This window comes from Neofelis nebulosa, chromosome 14 (genome assembly GCF_028018385.1).
Source record: "Neofelis nebulosa isolate mNeoNeb1 chromosome 14, mNeoNeb1.pri, whole genome shotgun sequence".
Classification (NCBI taxonomy): domain Eukaryota; kingdom Metazoa; phylum Chordata; class Mammalia; order Carnivora; family Felidae; genus Neofelis; species Neofelis nebulosa.
In genome coordinates this window covers 12286369-12306444 of record NC_080795.1, presented here as the reverse complement: position 1 = coordinate 12306444, position 20076 = coordinate 12286369, and the positions used below count along the sequence as shown (strand labels likewise).

The window sequence follows — 20076 nt, the reverse complement described above, 5'->3', positions numbered from 1 at the left end:
GGAACAACAAGAAAAAGAAAGAGCCTCTTTCCTTTGGTTTGATGTGTCTGAAAGCCTTTACCAAGGTGACAAGGCTAGTAACGGAAGTATCCCACCAGAAACTTTGCCTTTGGACTGTACTGAAGTGCAGACCTGGGATCTGGGATGTTTTCCAGGGACCGTCTGTCATTTCATTTTCAGAACGAAGCTGGAGTTTTGTTCTATAAAAACAGGGCAGGTTCTGGATTGAAACCAAGAGTTGAACATGCTGATGCTTGAAGATAGAGAAGCACGGAGTTGCACAAATTCTTCTGAGTAATAGAGGCTGGTCTCAAGCCTGGGGCTGAGGAGGCTGTGGGAGCAGAACCAGAGTCTGTGAGGTTATTTCTTCCACGAAAAGAAAAAAAAACCCACAGCAGCTATCTGAGTAATCTAAGTCCAAAGCCGCTCCCAGGGAAGGCAGCAGAGCTTTGCAGGAAAGGGCGTAAGAATTCGGTAGCAGGACTAGTTACATAATTTCTTCCCATCCCTAACCGGCTCTGGGGCCATAGACAAGTTAGTTTTCCTTCCTGAATCGGTTTCCTCGTCTATGAACTTCAGTTAGATTCTTGAGAGAAGCAAGTTAGTTGAATTACATCAAAAGTCCATGGCAGAGTGGGGGCGGGGAGTGGCGGGGGACCTGGGTGGCTCAGTCTGTTGAGCATCTGACTATGGCTCAGGTTCAGGTTGTGATCTCAGGGTTCATGAGTTTGAGCCCTGCATCGGGCTCTCAACTCTCAGGGAGGAGCCTGCTTCGGGTCCTCTGTCTCCTTCTCTCTCTGTCCCCTCCCCTGTTCACTCACTCACGCGTTCTCTCTCTCTCTCTCTCAAAAATAGATAAACATTAAAAAAAAAAATGTTTTTGAAGGAGTCCCTTAAAAATTCAAATAAATGGTAATTGTCCGATGTCACTGAACCCAGGGAGACTTACAATGAACATGGGGCAGCAGGCACCTAGACGTGGAGACCTTGTTCGCATTTGGCAGGCAGAGGGGCCAAAGTCTCACTTTAATGTGATTTTTTTGCAGAATATCAGTAGAAAAACACCAAGTTGAAGCCAAATTTCTGCGTTTCTGTAGATTCTTCTAAGCTCAGCAAAATTCCGACCCTAACCTGCAGAAAAGCCAACTCTACAATTTCAGACTGGGTAGGCATGAACCTAAAAGATTTTCATCGGGCCGTCTGTTTCTCAAGAGCAAGATCTGGATCTCATTCCTCTTTTTAGGCAAGAGGCATCACATGGTGCCTTAGTTATTGCTCAAGGAATTTTCATTCTCTTGTCTAGAAAAATGAATTCATCCTCCGGACAGCCAAACTGAACTGCTGTTGGAATGTGCTCGAAGTAGGAAGGAAGGGAGAAGGTGTACCTTTCTTGGGATATTGTTAGGGTAAGGTTAAGCTGCTAAGGGGTAACAAAGAAACCCCCAAATTCAATGACTTAAACGTAGAGAGAAGTTTCTTTCTCTACCATGCAACGCTTCAAAGGGGAGTGAGCCTGCTGCACAGGTCTTTCTGAAATCCCCAGGGCACCGTCCTCACCAGCATGATCAGAGCTGGATCAATGGATTGAGAACATAAAAGAGCCTAGAGAAGCACACGCAGAAGTAGCACGCTTCACTTCTACTCATGTTCCATGAGCAAGAACTCAAGTCACATGGCCGTATCCAGCAAGAAGAGAGGCTATAGAACGATTGCACGTTCATTGTTAAGAGGATTAAAGATGAGTCAATGATATTTTCCAAGAATATATCAGATAAAGGTCTTGCATAAGAATAAGTAAAGAACTCTCAGGGGCGCCTGGGTGGCTCAGTCCCTTGAGCGTCCTACTTGGGCTCAGGTCACGGTCTCACAGTTCCTGAGCTTGAGCGCCACATCGGGCTCCGTGCTGACAGCTCAGAGTCTGGAGCCTGTTTCAGATTCCGCGTCTCCCTCTCTCTCTGCCCTTCCCCTGCTCATGCTCTGTCTCTTTCTCTCTCAAAAAGAAATAAACACTCAAAAAAATAATAAAAAATAAACTCTCAACACTCAATAATTAGAAAACTCACAGCTCAAAAACAATGAATGCAAGACGGAAACAGCCACTAAATAATATAAACAGATGGCAAGCGCGCACACAAAAACACGTTGAACATCAAGAGTCATTAGGAACATACAGGATACAGCACATCTGTTAGATGGGCTGAAGTCACAAAGATAGGCTTTATGAATTGTTGGTGAAGACACAGAAAAACTAGAACCCTCATACATTGCTAGCATAGGAATCCAAAATGGTACAGTTTGTGAGGTTCTTCCAACATTAAATGTATACCTACCTAGGGCCCCAGTCTTTCTGTCCCCAGATATGTACCTAATAATAATAACAACAAACAACAACAAAAGCATATGTCTCTACTCAGACTTACACACAAATGTTCATTGCAGCTTTATTTGTAATATCCAAAACCTGGGAACCACCAAATGCCCATCAAAAATTGGACAGATAAACAAATTTTATAACATTCATCTGATGACATACAACTCAGCAATAAAAAGGAATGGACTCTTGAAAGACACACAGGTGGCATGGATGAGTCTCAAAATAATTATACTGAGTGAAGAAAGGCAAACCAAAAAAAAAAAAAAAAAAGCATGCATGATTCCATGTATATAAAATTCTAGAAAATGCAAACTAACTTATTGTAATAAAAAGAAGATCAATGGTCATCTGGGGAAGAGGAAGAGGCAGAGATGGGGGAATTACAAAGTGGTACAGAGAAACTTTTTGGTGTCTGTATCCTGACTGTGATGATGTTCTCATGGGGGAGAGATATGTCAAAAGTAATAACTTGTACACTTATGCAACTTATTGTATGTGCAACATACACATACATATGCAACTTATTGTATGTCAGTTCTCCCACAATTTAATAAGTGTATGCCTTTTATTTATTTATCTTTTTAACTTTTATTTATTTTTGAGACAGAGAGAGACAGAGCATGAATGGGGGAGGGTCAGAGAGAGAGGGAGACACAGAATCTGAAACAGGCTCCAGGCTCCGAGCTGTCAGCACAGAGCCTGACGCGGGGCTCGAACTCACGGACCGCAAGATCATGACCTGAGCTGAAGTCGGACGCTTAACCGACTGAGCCACCCAGGCGCCCCAATTCTTTTATTTTTAAGGATAGTTATAAAAATGGAATTTGGTGGTCAGTCAGAAGTCTCCTCCACATACAGTTTCTTTGTGTTACTTTGACATTAAGTTCTGGGAGATCTGGATGAGAGGAAGAGAGACTATGAAAGGAAGACTCCTCTTGAGAAGTAAGGCTTAAGAGAACCGTCTGCAGCTGTGGCCCCAGCTTCTGGCTCACGTGCTTCTCCAGCACCAGCCAAGCTCCCAACTCTGGTCCTAATCCCTTACAGCGAACACACCCCATTCCGAACCGTCCCATTAAAATCCCCACCCACTACCAATCCACAGCACCAACGGCCAGGGACTTTGCCCTCCAGCCTCAGCCCTGCCTGCCAGACCACACCTTGCACGTAAGCCCTCCTGGCACTTCAGTTCACGTCCACCGGCCAAGTTTTTAGCTAGGTCGATGCTGACCTGGCCCGCTGGGTCATTTCACTTTCCCCGACCTTTCCAACAGAGGGAGAAAAGCTGTCGTATCTGCATCACACTGAAAACTGGCTGAAGACGTTTCCCCCGAGCTTCAGGTAGCATCAGTGGGACTTTCTGTCCCAAACCCCGTCAGAAGGCATTTTCAAGTCTAATCCCTTTTGCAGCGGCGTGCTCCTTGCCGACAGCACTGCGCATTCATTGGGGCGATACTCTGGAATCTTCCTTCGGTGAAAGACCGAAATAGATAAACGCATCATAAAGGAATTCTAGAGGGCTTGGGCGGGATGATTCTAAGAATTTTATCCGTCCACTTCAAGAAATTTCTTCTGTTGAGCTTTAGGATTACTACGGAAACAACCAAGGCTTTTGCCGATTTACCCCAGAATATCATCCTTGTTGGGGCACAGTTGTGCAGAGGTATTGCCACTGCAAAGGGGTTTTTGTTTGTTTGCTTGTTTGTTTTGCTTTTTGCTCTGAATGGCTCAAAGTGGGATACTGGAACTAAGTTAGAAATAAGCCTGTATAAGAATGAGCAGATTTCAGGAGACCTGGGGGAAGTGATCTTCATCTTCCAACATGTACTAAGGCATAGCCTGAGAGAGAGAGAGAGAGAGAGAGAGAGAGAGAGAGAGAGAGAGAGGGTTAGTTGAGTTGATCAGTGGAAACAGTGCCAACTGGAGTAGATACTGATGAATCAAGGAAATGTGTGAGAGAAAAGACAAAGCATAGAAAACGCCAGAGGTTAGCTATATTGAATTTGGGGACAATGAGATCAGGGCTCTCCTGTTGACCGAAAGCCTTACCTCTTGGGTTCATTGGAGCAGGATTTGCAAAAACAAACTGCAGAAAAGCCTTTTCTTTAGCCAGAATTCTTAGTAGGCAGTCATGTGGGGGTAATGGCTCCCTTGTCTGCTCCCACTCCCTCCTCGCATTCAGCCCCTCTGACTTCTGCCTGAACGGACAGAAGAACTGTTGCTGGAGCTCGGTGAAGTCAGTGGGGTCGGGGAGAGGGAGCCTCGCTCGTAGTGGCACCTCTGTTCTGACAAAGGCCCTGGTGTCTTACCTTTCCCTGCATGGAAAGAGGCAGGAAGGGAGCTGGGAGTGATTGATGTCAGGCACTGCGCTAGGTGATTTCTCCTTCAACAGCTAACTTAACTCTTAAAATGCCCCCATGAGGTAGGAATTATCAACCCCACTTTCACAGAATAAGGAGCCGAGGAGAATAATCTACACGATATTAAGCCTCAGGAAGGTTGAGGACGTTGCAGTAACTTCATAGCTACTCTGCGGTGCACTGGAGATTTGTTTCCACATCGGCCCCACTGTGGGAGCTGACTCCTCAGTGGCTTTGGAACCCTATTGTCCAAGGTCCAATGTCCTAAATTATGACAGTCAGGTACTCGGTGATAAACGACATCCAGGTCTCGCAGGACGAAGGAGAGGGAAGGAGAGACCTTGATTCTGTCTGCCTCAGCTCACTAGCATGTTCTGGTGTGGAGCCTTCCATTTTCAGGTGATTCACAAGAAAACAAGGTCAAGTCTACTTCTTTTGCTATAGACTCTTTTCTTTTTGTAGTTTTTTGAGATGTTATTGTAGACCGAGAGTTTAACATGTTTAATTCCAGCCTAGAAGCCAACGAAATAAAAATAGCAAAGCAAAACTGACTGGCAAATAAAGGAAATTAATTTAATAACAGATTTTGTTCAGTCTCTTGGGGCCTGCCCCAACGAGTATTCCCAAATACTTTTGGAGTGAGAGCATGGCCACTGCCAGAGTAAAAAGCCTCTCGATTACGGCTGCAGCAGGCAGAAACTATTATATGTATATGCAACACTGGCACACAGCTAAACTACACTTCCCAGCCTCCCTTGCAAGGAGGTCCAGCATCAGTCCTGCTCTGGTCAGTGGAAAATGAGCAGAATTGATATGCACCAACCCCAGGTCATAAAACCATGTGCAGTTTTCCATGTGCTTTTCTCTTCCCAGCTGGCTGGCATATGTCAGCTCTGGGGACCACCTTGGGAGCCACAAGATGGAAGGAGCCCAGGCACTTGAATCACACCGAGGAGGAGAGCTGTCCAGCCACAAGTATCAGCCTTGGACCGTTACAGATCAAGATAGAACCTTTGAGTATGTAAAGCTGCTATGTGGGGATCTTCCTGTGAGAGCAGCCAGCACTCTCTCAGCCAATTTTCCAGAGCCTTGGTTCTGCTCACCTTCCCAGAGAGCGTGATGTGAACCCCAAAGCACCAGACCCAGGAGAATGAAAAGGAGGCTTCCAGAGAGGCAGGCCTACCTACTTCTGAGCCTTCAGGACTTTTCTTTCCTGCAGTTTGTGTTCCACCTCCAGGAAGTGTGGAGGGACCTTGGAAACCATTTTCTTTATATGACTTAGAGAGCAGAATTCAGTTGTGGCACCAAGAACAGACCTCACTGAAGGGTAAACTCATAAAGTGAAACATTTGTTTTCAGACTGATTGTGGGAAGAGACCAAAGTAATTAGCCAAAAAGAGTGAACGATAGGATTTTTATTTAGTTTTGTTGCTGTAAATAAGAAGTAGGCAAAACAACCATTGCCTGCCAGAAATCCTCAAAAGCTTGATTTTGTGACTACAGAAGAGGTATGTGTGCCCGGAATCAATTGTTTGGGTGCAATATGACATTTTTTTTGAGGTGGGAGGGGGAGAGGGCGAGCAGAGAGGGAGAGAGAGAATCTCAAGCAGGCCCCATGCTCAGGTTGGAGCCCAGCACAGGGCCAATCCCACACCACGACTCTGGGATCATGACCTGAGCCCAAGTCAAGACTCAGATGCTCCACGACTGAGCCATCCAGGCGCCCCAACAATGCGACAGTTTAAAGTGCTTGACAGTGTTTAAAACACTTTTTCCTTTAAACACATTTAAATTCACCCTTCCCACAAATGGGTTTAGTCCGGTAAACACTACCTGTAATTATCTGAGCAACAAGCCGGTCTCATTTCGGCTTCTGTCAAATACTACACATTTTCCAACGTGTGGCATTACACTTAGGAGGTTTATTGATTGGTACCCTTCAGAATCCATGACGGGGGTGAGGTATGTGATTGGAAGGAGGTCTCTACCATAGTTAGGTGATGAAAGGGTTGGTGTGAAAGGTGTGTCTTCTCCAAGAATGGAGGAAATCCCTGAAAGAGAAGCAAGCGATGAGGTGCCAACTCGGGACGAAAGGATTTATGCCCTTCGGTGCAGAACCACTGCAGGGCTCTCAACGCTTGACCGGTTTGCATCGCGTAGGCAACCGGGGATTGTCACTGAAGCATAATTTCTCTTTGTCAGGATGCAGAAAGTGAAGGTCAGGGCTCTCCCCAGGTAAACTCATGCACCTGCAGAAGGACCGGAAAGCAATGAGACGATATCTGAGTACCCTGCCTGCACACAGACCCAGAAGACGTGTGAAAACAAATAGCTTCCCTCTCAGTACGCTGGGAAGACACCCGAAGGTGGCACACTGGACCTTCAGAGCCAAAAGCCAGCATAAGAGGACCTGTGCTCTGCTCCAGGTGTCTTTAAGACGCTGCCATTTGTGTGCAGCTGGCCCTTTAAAAAGAGCTCGAGGCCAGAGAAACCTCAGCCAGCAGAATTATTCAGTTTGTTTTAGCAACTGCTTCCTGAGCCCTGGTCTCCCATTACTTCATCTGCATTCCCCAGATGCTGACCCTGTCCCCTCTAAGCCCACAGCATTCCCCCCACCCCCGCCCCTCGGAGGCTTTCATAATCTCCTAGGGGACACTCCCAGTACTGAGCCCTGGCAGCCCCACAGGATGCCACCTCTCAGGTCACGGGTGGAACCTGACGCCCTTACCCAGCTTCTCTCGCTGCAATCCTACCTGCCCCAGATTTCAGGCCTGCGTCAGAGGCTGCTACCGGAGGAGGTAGGGAGGTGACCCTGTTTGGTCCTGCCCAGGCTGAACTCCTCCAGGCAATTTCAGACAGCTGTCCAGGTGTTGCTTAGTAAGGTTGCATTTAGAGGACGGTCCAGCATGGACCGCCAGGGTCTCCGAGCAGTGGCTCCGAGCCCTGTCTCGTCAGTCTTTGCTGGACTGATGAGTCAGCAACGTGTCCCTCTTCACACTCTCCCCCACCAGTGAGTGGCGCACTTCGGGGACGTCTTCCCGGATTAGTTAGAGCACTTTTGGAGGCAAGAGACAGAGGGCGGATTCAAACCAGCTTAAAATAGTTTATTGGCTAAGAAGTGAAATGGAATCCAAAGGAGTAGCCAGACTTGGGCAGAGCTACATCCGGAACTGGTTCAAACGCTATTGTTGGGGACCTCTCCCTCTCTCCACCTTACAAAGAGTGAATCCACCGGGGCGCCTGGGTGGCTCAGTCGGGTAAGTGTCCGACTTCGGCTCAGGTCACGAGCTCCAGGTCTGTGAGTTCGAGCCCTGCATGGGGCTCTGTGCTGATGGCTCCGAGCCTGGAGCCTGCTTCGGATTCTGTGTCTCCCTCTCTCTCTGCCCCTCCCCCGCTCTCTCTCTCTCTCTCAAAATAATAAGTAAACGTTAAAAAGTAATTTTTTAAATAAAAAATAAAAACAAAGAGTGAATCCACTCCACAAGCAGGATATCTGTGAGGGGTCGACACTTAGCAACACAGGGAAGGGAGCCAATGTATCCTGACAGCTCGGGGAGAAAACGTCTGGAAAGAAGCCCCACTGGCCCCCTCCAGGTCACATGCTCATCTCTGAACCAATCACTGATTAGCCAGGCCCGGGCCCACAAGCCCACCCCCGCGGCTAAGGTAGGGGCCAGGAGCTGCCATCAAAGCACATTGAAGGGTTTTCTCTGCAGAAAACGGGGCTCAACACTAGCCTCCACTTTGCCATGACTAGTCGTTTTCACACCTTGCCTTGGTTGCCATGGATAACCGCTCCTTCCCCCTTGACACGCTGTGTCTGATGTCCAGCACACCCCATGCTCCTCGTTTTCCTTTTCACTGGGCCTTTTCTCCGCAGCCTTTTCCTGGCTTTCCTCATCTCCCTGGTCTCCTCGTGCTGCAGCCCTGAAACTCAGGACTGACCTCTTTGTCTCTGCTGCCTTCCGTGTGCACTCCAGTGGTAACCTCATTCAAGCCTGCGGCCTTATATGGCATCTATTCACTGTGGGCACCAAATTTGTATCCGACTGCTGTCCTCTCCCGAGCCCCAGACTCCATTTGGAGCCCTCCCCCACGAGGGTGACCAACAGGCATCTCCAAGAAACACTTCCAGCACTAAGCTCTTGGTCGGCACCCCCAAACTGCTCTGTGACCCCTTCTCCTTGCCCTTAACGATGAATCGCTCCATTCGTACATGATCACAGTTGCCCCCAGTTGGGTGCCTGTCCTTGTCCCGTTGCTCCTGCAGTGTTCACGCAGCTCAGCGGTCAGAGTGAGGCTGTGAACGTAACCAGACAATACCTTCCTCCAGGTAAGACCCTGAAGTGACTCTCAGCTCACCCAAAGTAAAACTCTTAAGAGTGGCCTGCAAAGCCCTACCTCCCCACAGACCCCTCCCCGTTGCCTTCCTGACAGTTGACGGCCTTCCCCCCACTCCATCGGTTCCAGCCTCATCAACTTCCTTGCCATTCTTCTCTTTCACCAAACACAATTATACCTCAGGGCCTTTGCACTTGTCGTTCCCTCTGTCTGGAGTCCTCTTTCCCCAGATACCTATACGGCTCCCTTCTTCATGTCCATCAGATTTTTAATTAAATATCTCTTCTCCATGAACCCTTCACTGACCACCCCGTTCTAGAACCGCAAACCCCTTCCTGACTGGCACTTCTTGTCTTTGCTCACTGCCTTGTTTTGTCTCCATTGTAGTGATTATATTCTAACACACTTATTTTTTTAATATATTTTAACTTATTTAGTTGGTTCAATTTTTTCGCTCATTTATTTTAGTCCTTGTCTGTCTCCCCAGCACTAGACTCTGCTGGGGGAGGTGATTTTGTCTGTGTGCCCGGGGCTATGTCCCCACCACCTAGTGCTGGTATGATAAGCCGTCAACAATTTGATGAGTGAGTGAAACAGAGTGACTTTCTCAGTCCTTCAGTCTGGCCCCCACCGGGGCCACCCTCTGGTCTCACCCTCTGGGTCTCCTTTGCCAACAGTCTGTACGTGGAGACCAGGAGGCAGCACAGACTCACTGCCCGGGTGGAGGCAAGAAGGCAGCATGTGGCCAAGAAGGGTGAGGCCAGAGCCCAGGGGGCAGGTGGGAGGGTTGGAGAGCAGGGAAGATGTGGGTGGGCTGTGACATTCCACTCGTGGGACGGGGCCCAGTGGACGGCTAGACAGGGCCGGGCGGCGGAGGCTGCGGTAGCCAGTAGGAAGCTGCGAGGCCTCAGTCCTTTGTTCGGCCGGTACACGGAGCATGCCAGGTCCGGGGCAGGGCAGACGAGGGGGGAGAAACCATGAGACACACTGAGGTCAAAGTGGATAAGAGCCAGAACACAATGTCCAGCAAACCCGGCCATGGAGGCAGGCAATCTGTCATCCTTTCCAGTCAGGGCTGATGGGAGCTCTTGGAAGATGCCAGGCTCTCCCTGCAGGGCCGCGCCTTCTCTCACCTTAAAGGCTCAGCTCCTCATTTCTTTCCTGTGACAGGCTGCACCTCTTCAGGCAGAACCCTTGGTCTGGAGACCCCATAAGGGTCGCCGCCACTGGCCTGGTCCACACCGGCGACAATGCACCACGCTGCCTCCCCCAGCTGTAGGCAGGCCACCAGCTTCCCGACTCCCCAGCACCCAAAGCAATTTTTTTTTAGCATGATAAAATTTAAAGGCACCTTAGAGACCTTCCAAGTCCAGTACCCTCATTTTACCAGTGGGAAACCTGAGGCCCAGGAGGCCCAGGGGATCGAGTCAGCTGGCAAGGGCAGTGCCCAGGGAGGATGGCCGGCCGAGGGCTCCCTTGCCAGCAGTCTCCATCCCCGAGGATGGGCTGAGCCCAGGCCAGGCCTGGTTGCTTTACCTGGGAACTAGAAGCTCGCTAATGCTCCAGGAATTTGCCGCGTGGTGAGTGCAGGAGTGCGGCTGACCGCAGAGGAGGGTGTTTATACCACCCTCGTACTCTTCCCTCCATTCCCCATTTCGTGATGGGATCGGGTGAGGTCACTCCTCTGCATGATGAAAATCTCGGCCCTCGCCAAGCTGCTGTGCTCTCTAAGCTCATTATCTGACTGGCTCATACTTTCCCAGGGGTTGCAAGGAGGAGGAAAGGTAATTAAGTGTTTTGCTTAAATGGCCTTTTCAGTTGACAGAAATAGCTGCCCAGGGATGCGGTGGATGCTCCTTCCCGATTCTCTCCCTGCAACTGGCGGGCGGCAGGCCGAGCACAGGCACCAAGGGCCAGGGAGGGAACCAAGGACAGGGCAAAGGCCAGACGGCCCAAGGCCGCTGCTTCCCCCACATAATCACTAAAGTGGATCGTCTGCAGGCAGATAATGGAGAAGAGTCAAATAAGCCCAGGTTGGCCTTCTCCCCTCGTGCAGGGAAAGCCTCCAATTCCTGTGCACGTGTGACCTGGGGTGCCATGTGTGATCAGGCCAACAAGAAGCAGGGTTCTCTCTGGCCTCCCATGGCCCTCTGTTGGACCAGCATACTGTGTCCAAGTCTGTTCGGTGACGTTTAAGGTCCCTTTACAGCACAGAGCAGTCACTACTGCTGAGAGAATGTGTTCTTTGGGGAGAAATGATCCTGCCATATGGAGCTCTTGTAGGTGGGGGACGCAGGCAAAGTTCAAGGGTGCATCTCCCCGAGACTCCTTGAATAAAGACGTCAGTCAGCTGTGTCCTCAGACAAACGGGCAAAATCACGTTTCCATAAAAGGAGAATTTGGATGCAAAGAGGGTCGTTATGAAAACACACAAGGAAAGAAAGAAAGGGCGGGTGGAAGCAGAAAAAAATAAAATAAAAACAAGAATGTGACTTTCTGATGTCAGAAACCACTGGTAGGGCTGCAAGGAGCTGCTTCACTCAGACCACAAGGAGTTAAGTCTTAGCAAGCAGCACCTACTGATAAGTCCAGGGCACATTCAGCATTATTGTGTTAAAGAGAATAGCAGTCTTATTACAACAGAGAGTTCCATATACATTAGTGCCCACACAGTGTCACCTGGCTGTGAATTCAGCAGGATTTTGTTCACAGAATAATACAGTTTTACCATTGTTCCAGGCTAGAAATACACATTCATTAATAGACACAGTATCTCTGGCACGTCTATGCGACGCGAAGTCCCAAAAAAGGCTCATTATGGAATATGGCCCCACAGCCAGTAATGGCAGTCATTATGACAATGTGCATTAATATCAAAGGATCTGTGATTCTTTTCACATTTTTTCCCCCTGGTATCATCAGTGGTTCTCTAAATTGTGCATCTCTCTTGGCGTGATCAGGTGTTCTCGTAGCCTCTATCCGTATGCAAAATTTCACTGCAAGTTGTTAAAAATTGCAGAAGACATGCCTAACTGAATGTTGGTTAGCTACCATTTTGTTTCAAATTGACCCTCAAATTGAGTCAAGGTGACTCTACTATCATTTAGCGGTATTTAGCCCAAATCAAATCAATCAGGTGCTTCAGAATTTATACGGAAGACAAAATCTTTCCTTTCTGTATATTGGGCTGACATGGTTTGGGGTGGCCACCAAAACTGGGGAAAAGAGAGAAATTGACACATACAAGAAAGCTCAGTGGGAGGAAAAAAATGACTGCCAAATTTGTGTTTATTACTATAGAAATTCCTAATCTTACCCACATCCAGTTTTCCCTTCCTCTTGTAGGTGGGCGATGTGATAAGCCCTAGCACGTGAAACAACAATAGAAATTGATGGTTGTTTCCGGGCCCGGGTTATAGGAGAGTATATGACACCCATACCCTTTCTCTTCCTCTTCTGCAATATTCTTGTAAAAATTCAGCTAGCCATATATTTCAGAGTGCTTTTCTGTGCATGCATTATGCATTGATTAAAAAAAAAAAAACATAAAAATGAGAGGTGATCCTGAGTAAATTTTGCCCTCCATGGTACCCTTCACTTCTAAAAATTCTGCTTTCTGGTGGCTCCATTCACCAACATTCTTATTTTTGTTGATGGGATAATGAGCAGAATGTCTTCTCCCCAGGCCCAAGGGCCAATGGAGGGAGAAGATCAGAGCCTCATCAGAGTTTCAGGGGTTTATTGAGGAAGTGCCTTACAGAAAAAAACTGGTGAGGGAGGGGGTGAAGGATGGCTGGGGTTGGGGTAGAGTTGAGCAAGGCTGTTATCTCAGGACAGTCTGTCCTTGACCTAATCTGTGGTAGGGGGTGAAGGGAGCTCCAGAGCATAAACAGAACTGCAGAATTATCGCTCCCACATGATGCAAAAGATCTTGCCTTTCATACCCCCTTTTTCAGTTAACCATTGCCTGTGGGCTCCCCCATCCTGGGAGTCAGTGACAATTTTCTTGACAAGGCTGTCCCCATCAGTGGAGGGAAATGTTTTAGAGAAAGGGACAACTGATACCCATGAGCCACTGACCTACAACAGTGGGGCATTCGGCCCAGGACAGTGGATCTGAGCACGACAGCACAGAACCTACTACAGTCCACCCCTTTCAGTATTCACTTCCACTTGCATCTCACAGCAGTGCACTCCATCCAGGCATGGATTTTTCAGGATTTGTGTCACAATTCCTAAGGAAACTTACAAGAGGATTGTTACTGGAATGAGCTATAGCCCCCATGGCTGCAGCTGGTCCCAGGGCCATACTTAATCACCACGGTTGCCCTTCTGTAGCACCCATTGTAGATTCCCCTCACATTTGGGTAGCACTCTGTGGTTCTAGCTGATTTTCATGCAGGATCTAAGTTCTTCTGAACATGTCTTAATCAGGCCATGTTTCCTCTACTTGCCCAATTGCGATTTAAACTGAGCCTGAAAGCACCAAGAGTCACCACAAGGGGATCATCAAAATGCCAAACACGTGGTGCCCACTTCTCTGCATGTACCAGCAGTCCCTCATGACGGTCAGAATCAGTTGTTCCTCCTCGTGCGGTGCATTTTTCCTTGCCCAGTTGTCTATTGTCATAAGGAGACCATGTGACCAGAGAGGCAACTATAGCTTTACCAGGACCCTTACTGTGTTTCTTGGAGTTAGCAGCCACCTCTAAAAAGTCAGGGTATCTAAAATTGTGTAGATAGGATTCTATCTCAGATTTCTCAAGTCAGTGATGATGATGGAAATGATGATGAACAAAGCCTGTCTATTTCCTGGTGCCGTGCTTTTACCTCTTACGGATATAGCATGTAAAATAGCATTAGTCTAAAAAGTCTCCTGGATCTTGAAATAGTGCCTTAACTCACACAGGGTGTCACCTCCAAGCTGGTGACTCAGCAGCTTTATTGAAAGCCTCTCCCACTGTTCTATCAGGTTGGCAACTTCTGAATGGTGTGGTATGGGGTAGAATCAGTGATCCCATGGTCATGTGCCCCTGCCTCACCTCCTTTGCCATAAAATGAGTCTTTGATCTAGAGATGCTGTGGGCAATCCCATGTCAGTGAATCAGACTCTGCTTGAGCCCTTGCAGAGTGTATTGGCCAAGATCTTGTGGGCAGAAAAGACAAATACATATCCAGAGTATGTGTCAGTCTTAGTGAGCATGAATCTCTGCTTTATCTAGGATAAGAGGGGACTTATATAATAGCCTTACCACAATGCCTTTCTGGTCTGCTCAAGGAACTCAGATTTGACTTTCAATAGCAGCAGTAGCTAGATCCGCGTCAGTGAGAACAAATCCATGCTGTTGGGCTCATGTATAGTCTCCATCTCTGCCTTCAGAATTGTTCCATTCATGAACCCATTGCAAGGGCAGAGGCTGACATCAGCTTCCGACTCATCCTATTTGTTTGTTTGTGTAGCACTTCTCCTACAGTAGGTCTTGGTGTGTGGTCACGTACAATACACGGAGATCTGGGCCACCAACTTATTTGTGTCCTATGACTTGCTCAAGCCGAGCCAAGGATGTACCACTTCCATTCTATAATGGTTTGCTGCTGGGCCTGTTTGACCTTATATCTTGGTTGGGCTGATAGAACCCAGGTCACGTTAGGTAGTTTGGCATGTGCTAAATTGATATCTACTCCATATTGAGATGTTCTTTCTCTACCAGTACCCAATAACAAATCAAGAGATATTTTTCAAATGATGTATGATACTCTGCTACAGGCAGTAGGCATTGCTCCAGAACCCTAGAAGTCTGTGCTGGAATTTTCTTTTGGGGGCTTGGAAAAGCCTCCGATCAGCAGCCCTTTCTAACCAGATACCTGTATGACCATGAAGTCTCCTGGATCATATATTCCAAACAGCGGGACTGCTTTTACTATAAGGACTTTTCTTGTTCTGGGTCCAATGCAAAGCTAGCAACCTTCCATGTCACTTAATTAGTTAGAGAAATATTCTCAAGTATATAATATACTGCTCTCAAAACCCAAATGGTCGGGGTGCCTGGGTGGCTCAGTAGGTTGAGTGTCTGACTCTTGGTTTCAGCTCGGGTCATGATCTCACAGTTCATGGGATCAAGCCCCGCATCGGGCTCTGTGCTGACAGTGCAGAGCCTGCTTGGGATTCTCTCTCTCTCTCCCTCTCCCTCTGCTCCACTTCCACTGTCTCTCTCCCTCTCTCGAAACAAATAAGTAAATAAATAAGCTTTAAAAAATTAAAAAACAAAAAAAACAAAAGGTTTAACAATGGTCTTGCTTCTTTCTTAGTAGCAGTGGGTTCAAGGCACCCACTTTTCCCTTACTTTGTCCTTATTAAGAACAAGTTACCTGTTTCTTACTTTGGAGAGCCTATCCTGGCACACCCCAACCCACTGGACACCTATCACCTTCAATAGGTGGGTCCCTATGAATGTGGGTCCCTGAATCTCTGTAGGGTTTAGCTCTTACCCTCTGGAGAATTTATCTTTCCGAGATATTCAAAGTACTTGTCATAGTGGATCAATATTCTTCAGGATGTTCGGCCGATCCAGATCTTTCAGACTATATTATGACAGAGTGCAAGAGAATCAATATATCCTTCAGACTAGATCATGATTGTATACTGTTGTCCCTCCCATTTGAAGGCTAACTGCTACCCTTCCTCTTTCCTTATAGAAAAGAATGCATCATGAGATGGACCAGAGCTATCAGTCCCATAAAGGCAGGAATCAACACTAACTCAGACCTGTAACCAACAGCCTGTGATCAAGCTGGGTATAACCTATTCCTGACAGTAAATTGCTTTACGTTCCTTTAAGGAAGTACTGAGAAATCACTACTTTATATATTTGCCTCTGTGCTGCAGAATCCATTCTTAAGAGACTTGATCTTCAATCACTGGGCGTCTCAGAACTGGCTCCAGTTTGGAACTTGGGCAACTGATCATGAGTTTCAACTGGGACCTCAGGTTTCTGTTCTCTTCTTCGTCCTCATTCTCTTATGATGTCATTATTTATCAACTACTGGATAACTTACGATGGGTGCTAGATGTTGGAGATGTAGGGGTGAAAAAGATACAGCCCACAGCCTTCTGGAACTTTTCCCTTCCAACTTCTTTTGATTACTTTCTCTTAACCACATAGGCTAAAAGAACCAAATATGTAGATAGAGAATGTTGTGGTTTCTTAACAGCTAACATATTTGAAAGTCCAAATGACAATAGTTAGAAAGGTTAATATTGAGTAATTACTAAAGTACTTTCCCTATATTATTTGACTTAATCCTCAAAATCTTATAAGAGAGGTTTCCTTATTTTGTGGGTGGGGAAACTCATACTAACAGAAGTATTCAAGGCTCAACCTGTCTCCCTAAAGCTGTTTATGATCAAATGAACACAAGAGAGATCAAAGCAAAAAAAGATATTCCAACTAGTTGTAATTTGGATCAGAGGAAGGCAAATTCCCCAAAACTCTTAATTCACCTATCCAAACAAGTTTCTTTCCTCCTATGATTCAAGCCAACCTGGGAATGGCAAGAGGTTCAAAACTCAAGAGAGTGTCACCTAATTCAAACATTTTTCCCAGGGAAACACATACCATGTACTGAGCCCTGAAGAAAAAGAAAAAAAAAAAAAAAACCACCATACTGTACTAAGGGAGCTCAAAGCCTGTTGAGATAAACTTGTACATACTGAACAAGTAATGAACCACAGAAGGCTCAAAGATCTTGTTGCACACTGTCTTAACCCTGTTGGGAATCATGACAACACTTCAGTAGGTTTTGACTGGCATTTTAAAAATTAAATAGAACATAATTAAAGAGAATAGCATTAAGGAGAAAATACTAGGTTGCATCTCTTAAAGGAAGAATACATATTGTTTTTGTGGAGTTTTATTAATTTGTAATATTTTTTAACGTTTATTTATTATTGAGAGACAGAGAGAGTCAGAGCATGAGCAGGGGAGGGGCAGAGGGAGAGAATCCCAAGCAGGCTCCACACTGTCAGCGCAGAGCCTGATACGGGGCTCGAACCCACCAACTGTGAGGTCATGACCTGAGCTGAAATCAAAAGTCAGTCGCTTAATCGACCGAGCCACCCAAGCGCCCCTACAACTGCCATTTTTCATTCCCACTGGTCACCATTCTGATTGACTATACAGAAGTCCAGAACTTCTTCCTTAGCAATCCATTCTGCAGCATAAAGTCTCCTGGCTTGAGAATTATTCCCGTAGGCATCAAAAAGGTATAAAATGAAAAAGAGGAAGTGTCTAGGCTTTCAAGGCATTTTTTATCCAGAAAGTGCTCTATATGAGTCGTCCTTCATATTGAGACAGCACTCCCCTTCCCAGACAGTTCCGAGACCCTCACCCTACTTACCATCGCCTCCTGTTTGGGAAGCACCAGCAAGGATCCTTGTTACGGATTCCTCAAGGCCCCAAGTCCTAAGATGAGGCTGGGTTAAGTACAGCCTGGAGAAGAAGGATACTCATGCTTCTCACCACCCCCAAGAAGCTGCAATTCCAGTCACAAAGCATGTCCACAGCAGGTGGATTTATGCTCGGCTCATAAACTAAAACTCTGAACTGCTGGAATGTTAGGAACTCAGGTCACACTGAGCAGCTAGAAACACGGTCAGAACCGATCTGAAGAAGGGGCATTGGAAAAACAGTTCCGGAGTTTGGCCCAGAACTTGTTTGTGCTGTGTCCTCACCCAGAAGTTTCTCTCCCCGCCCCCCACTCCACACCAGCCTGGCCTCTCATTCTCAGGCCTCAGGGAAATGTCACCTTGTCAGAAAGCCCTTCTCTGACCACCCTGCCCGAGTCAGGTCGCCCAATCGATGCTTTCTCAGTGCATCCTCCTCTTCCCCTTCACAGCACTGATCGCACTGAATGATTATATGCTGATCGGTATGTTCGGTTGCTTAATATCTCCCTCCCCAGGTGACTGGAAACTCTGTGACAGCCTGTGGGTTCACCCTGGACACCTGGCACTCAGAAGATAGTGGATGTTTATTGAAGGAGTCAATGAGTTCCGTTTATGAAATTGTAATTTTGTTCCCTGTTACTGGCCATTAAGCAATTGGTTTGCTTTTGAATTACTATTACCAAAGTATTAAATGTATAGCTACATCTACATCTATATCTATATACTCCTGTTTATGGCAGCATTATTTACAATAGCCAAAAGGTGGAAGTGGCCCACCAGTGTCGACCCACCAGTGAACACCACTGACAGATGAATGGATAAAATTATGGTTATACAAACAATGGAATATCATCAACCTGAAAGGGAAAGACCATGTGACATGTCCTTGGATAACCTTGAGCACATTTGGATGGACCAAATAGGACAAATATCGTCCTATTCCACTTAATGTGAGGCGCTTATATTCATAGAGACAGCGAGGGGGAGAGAAGAATGGGGATTCGGTGTTTGAGTTTCAGTTTGGGAAGACGAGAAAGTTCTGGAGACGGATGATGGTGATGGTTGCACCATAATGTGAATGTGTTTAATGCCACTGAACATCACACTTAAAAATGGTTGAGATGGTTAAATTTTGCGTTATGTGTATTTTACCATAGTTTTAAAAACTAAAATTAAAAAACACATCAAAAAGTGTTAAGTGTTTATTACTACACTCGTGGATGCTTTGGGTATTGTGGGAAAACAGAGTGTATTCTATGTAAACGTTAATGTATAAGTAGTGAGAATCTTGGTCACATACTGAATGAAAGTTTTGTATTCTGGCTGATTTGGGTGGAGGTTTCCTCTCTTCCCTTGTCCGACCGGGGAGGCTCTCCGTATAGCCCCGCGTGTGACGCACTACATACTGACCACAGACCACATACGACACATGGCAGTATTTAGAAATACACGCTGACTGGATGGCTGGCAGAACAGCAGGACGCACACAAGTACGGACAGGTGGGTAAAGAGAAGGGAGTCCGTGATAAAAGACATTGTTCGAAAGTGTGCTAAGGAAGCTAACATTCATGTCCTAGATTCTGGTAGGGTTATTTCCTGAAACCGCTTCGATCCCGTTTTCTAGTGAGAGGATTTAACAACAACTATTTTCAAATAATCAAGTTTGGGGGAAATCTTAAATAAGAAAGGTCGAATTTTCTCTTGTATTTATTTCTGAAAGAGGAATCACACATGATTATCATTGTCACATTTGACAGAAAAACTAACTGGGGCAGGGAGAACCCAGTACCGTGCTTAAGAGCACGTGGCGAGGGAGTAAGGGAGCAGAGGCACAAGCGGGATTCCACATCGTTAACCAGTGAGTTCTACAGCTCTCTGGAAGGGAAGGGAAGGGAAGTACAGGGGAGGGGAGGGGAGGGGAGAGAAGGGAAGGGAAGGACTTTCTAATTCATCTTCTTAGAATTGAAAAGCCAAGTCATATTCAACTATTTGGTCTATTTGAATGCTTATGTTTGAATACAGACAACAACTCGGAGACAGGCTTCTGTGTCTTCTTCCAGGCCAAGCCCAAGTCTTGCCAAATGAAGTCTCCTCTGGTTTCCCCAGCCGCTGCTCCTCTGCAGCTGAGAGCCCAGCCAGAGGTGCCACGACACACACGCTGCCCCACTCACTCTTCCTGTAACAGGGAATCACTTCCCTTAACACTCCACGGTTTCCAGAAGGCTGCATTGTTCCCGAGTCCCATTTTGGAGTTCCAAAAGACCTCATTTCCTCTGGTTGTTCTTTGGCCTTCCCCGGTAGGTGGGAACCAAACTCTTCCGTTCTCCTCTGCTCTGTTCACCGTCTCCTAAAGAGCCTTAGAAATGGTACTTAAGGTCCTGAGACACCAATGTCCTCAATACAAGTTTTGCCACTACGGGAGCTCCAGCTGCGTGTGGGTGTGTTGTGTGCTGTGCGGGACGGGGCAGGGGTGGAGGTGGCCATGAGGAGGGAAGTCACCGAGAGGGAGGAGCGGTACAAAAAAAAAAAAAAAAAAAAAAGTCCCTGGTGACTGTGTC

The 20076-nt window shown here is 46.8% G+C and overlaps 3 long non-coding RNA genes across 3 annotated transcripts; 2 read left to right on the top strand and 1 right to left on the bottom strand.

Annotated features, from left to right (window-relative positions):
* Window positions 1–4151: 4151 nt before the first annotated feature.
* LOC131494928 (uncharacterized) lies at window positions 4152–5748 on the top strand. The gene is made up of 2 exons (XR_009253655.1): window positions 4152–5130; window positions 5605–5748. It is a non-coding gene; the product is annotated as an uncharacterized LOC131494928 (long non-coding RNA).
* Window positions 5749–6126: 378 nt separating this feature from the next.
* Window positions 6127–7557, bottom strand: LOC131494930 (uncharacterized). The gene is made up of 2 exons (XR_009253657.1): window positions 7485–7557; window positions 6127–6980 (listed from the first exon to the last, which is right to left on the bottom strand). It is a non-coding gene; the product is annotated as an uncharacterized LOC131494930 (long non-coding RNA).
* Window positions 6923–18692, top strand: LOC131494929 (uncharacterized). The gene is made up of 4 exons (XR_009253656.1): window positions 6923–7988; window positions 15769–15867; window positions 15959–16060; window positions 18034–18692. It is a non-coding gene; the product is annotated as an uncharacterized LOC131494929 (long non-coding RNA).
* The last annotated feature ends 1384 nt before the right edge of the window (window positions 18693–20076 follow it).